This window comes from Cyprinodon variegatus, unplaced genomic scaffold (genome assembly GCF_000732505.1).
Source record: "Cyprinodon variegatus isolate N-32 unplaced genomic scaffold, C_variegatus-1.0 Scaffold509, whole genome shotgun sequence".
Classification (NCBI taxonomy): Eukaryota; Metazoa; Chordata; class Actinopteri; order Cyprinodontiformes; family Cyprinodontidae; genus Cyprinodon; species Cyprinodon variegatus.
Window position 1 is genome coordinate 16243 of NW_015150962.1, and position 3462 is coordinate 19704.

Sequence of the window (3462 nt, forward strand, 5' to 3'; positions counted from 1 at the left end):
GCTATCCTTGCGGCGTGCCGGAGCCATCCGCAAGAAGCTCTCGCTAATATCCTTATTTGGTCCGTGTTATCGCGTGAAGTTACGTGAACTCAAGTGAACTGTTAAATCTCCGGACCTGTTGCCGGAGCCGCAGAGCCGCTCTGCACCGTAGTCAAAAGGGCAGTGTGAGAGGGGGTGTGCGGGAGTTGCGGTCTCCGTCGGCTCGGTAACCGCACCGGAGCCAGTGTGAGCAAGGGGTTAAAGAGTTGTGGAAAGCAGAGCTCAGTCTCCTACATTATCATGGGGCAGCAGCTCCTGGATACTGATGAGGCTCTATCAGCTGATTTAACTGACTGGTCTGCTTATTCTCCCAACCCATGTGCTAACATGTTTTTACATCTTAAATAATAATAATAATAATTTAGCTTTATTAACCTCAAACTGTAAAACTTTACCTCTGCATTTAACCCATCCGCTTGTTGGGCAGTGGGCTGCCATTGTCCGTCAATCGGGGTTTGCTCAAAAAGCCAGAGTGCAGGCTTTGGGGATCGAACCCAGTACTTGCAACCTGTTGTGTGGTGTAAACTAATGTTATTACATGATGTATATGGTGCTGCCACCAGGGGACAGACCATGGTCTTATGTTGATTGAAAGCTGCATTAAGACAGCAGAGTTAGAGTTAAGCTATGTGTGTATTTGAGCTGGAAGCATGATAATAAAAGGGCTCCGTTTGGACCCAAACCAGGCATCCTTGTGTGTATGAATCCAACACAAGATGGTGTCAGAAGTGGTCCTGGTTTGTAGACACTGGTGAAAAGTCAGTTTTGCATTCGGCTAACGACAATGGACGGGGGAGACGCACGGGAAGAGGCCCGACCCGTAGCAGCAGCAGCAGCTCCTGTAATGGTGGCTCCACCCGCGGCAACTTTCACCATCAGACCACCGAAACCTTTCGATTTCGCAAAACCCCAGGAGTGGGAAAAGTGGATCAGACGGTTTGAGCGCTTCAGAATTGCAAGTAATCTGAATAATTCGACCGATGCTAATCAAGTGAACACGTTAGTTTACTGCATGGGGGATGAGGCTGACGGTATGCTAAGAGGACTAGACCTGTCTGATGTGCAGCGCCAGCAGTATGATGCAGTCAAAAATGCATTTGATAGACATTTTGTCCCCAGAAAGAATGTGATCTATGAATGTGCAAAATTTAACAAGCGAGTACAGCAGCTAGCAGATCTCTGCTGTATATGATGTATATGGTGCTGCCACCAGGGGGCAGACCATGGTCTTATGTTGATTGAAAGCTGCATTAAGACAGCAGAGTTAGAGTTAAGCTATGTGTGCATTTGAGCTGGAAGCATGATAATAAAAGGGCTCCGTTTGGACTCAAACCAGTCATTCTTGTGTGTATGAACCCAACACAACAGTTGTTGTCTAAGCTGTGTATTGAAATCGAGCTGACGTTTTGGGAGAGTATAAATAAAGGTCCACATCTTAAAAACAAAGCTTTACACAGGATTTACTTTGACACCCTGAGCCACATATTCCTGTGCAGTTGAATGTGGTGACTCTGGGCCTAGGGGTACCTGGCTCCGTATCATCAAGAGGGTCCTGCATGCATGGCTAACATATTTGCATCACTATCGCTCGCACAGCAGCCAAACACAACTTTATAGTCTATAATTTGTGGGTGAACAACGTTTGTAACATATGGATTACTCTTTGAGTAGACTCCTCTCGCCCAGTGTTTTTATTCTGAAGCCTTCGCATTTGGTGAGAAAGTATGACTTTTGGTGATTGGGACACAGCTTGTTTGGACTGGCAGAGATAGTTTTTGTCATGATTTTTGTTAGCTTCAAAAAATTGTGAGTTCATATAGGACAAAAAATGAATCTGACACACCAAGGGATTTTCAAACACACATTTCAGCACCTTTCTGCTCCCCACCAGAACAGCAGAGTCTTTTATTAACAGATCACAAGCAAATGGGTGGGTCTTAGGACAGAAGACCCTGTAATGATTATCTAGCTGGATGCAGGTCATAAAACAGCATGACCCTGCTTTATGACCAACTGGCTGGAGGCAGGTCATAAAGTGAAATGATCCTGAAATGACCCTGTAATGTCTAACTGGCTGGAAGCAGGACTTCAATGTTTCATATGCACACACATTAACTTTATAATCATCATTAAATAAACCTAACAATTTTCTTAAGAGATCTGACCCACATGCAGTAAACCACTTAGAGAACCAGGCTAAAAGGTTGAACAGGTTTATTGATAAAACCAGCGGGGTAGGATTCAGGAAACACAGTGAACTGGTGAACCGGAACTGGAAGAGGGAAGGGGTAGTATCAGTGGTTAGTTCGGGATCCATGGGGACTTTGAACGATGATTTGGAGAGACAGAGAAAAGCACTCACGTTAGTGGAGAGAACTTTCCTCCCAGAATCCAGTCGGTGTGGGTTTTTCCAGAGGTTGAGACTCGTTGGAGAGTGGACAGGTATAGACTTGGTTAGACCCAGAGGAGCTATTGAGAGGACTGTCACTTGGAAATCCAGGAGGACTTGAACAGAACTTGTGGAGGTTTATCCCCTGCTCAGTGTGAGACTAAAACAATCCTTCCAGGGGGAGAAGGTCAAACATGCAGCTTGCAGAAAGGCTTCCCAAAACTGGCAAACACTCTGGCGTCTAGGTAGTGACAGTCCATGGCTCAAATAGTCCTCAGTGATGAGTCAACCAGCCGCAGGTGTGTGAGAGGACCAACGAGGACAGGGCACCCCGTGACAAACCCATGACTCTTGCAGGTTGCATGGGAGCTTCTCAACTATTGGGTTTATTCCCTTAGAGTTGTCAATAAAACTAAAACCTGATAGGTAGTTTTCATCTTCTGCATAACTGCCTCATAAAAAGATCGGCTAGCTCTTGTAATAGATTAGAGTCTTTATTAGAGAGTGTCAGGATTGTTTATTAGCATGTAAAGAGGGATGCTTTTATTACCTTAGCCGAACCCTGTTTTTTGTCTATGTCTATATTCTTTGGGTTCCTTTTTTTTTTACAGTGTCCTGTCTGGCAATGTGGTAATAAGAATAATTGTCTTGATGCCAAAAAGAGCCTAACAGATTTTACTTTCACAAGTGTAGCAGTATGGCAATTGCCATATTGCTCCAATTGTTTCATGCATATAAATTGCTTTATTATAATTATACAGGGAGTTTTACAGTTTATATGGACACTGCAATGTAAAAAGAGCAGAAAAAACAGAAGAAAAAGAAAAAAAGAGAAAAGATGAAAGAAAGAGGAGATAGAAAGGAGACAATGACAAAACATTTTCAGTCTGCTTCATCACCTGTAACGAGATGAAAAAAGAACAGCACAACCGAAAGACATGGTACGAGACATACAATAAAGCAACACCTTGAAACTATCGCTAAAGTAATATTATTAAGTCTGACATGTACTCTGTGTTACCTGAAGATATGTT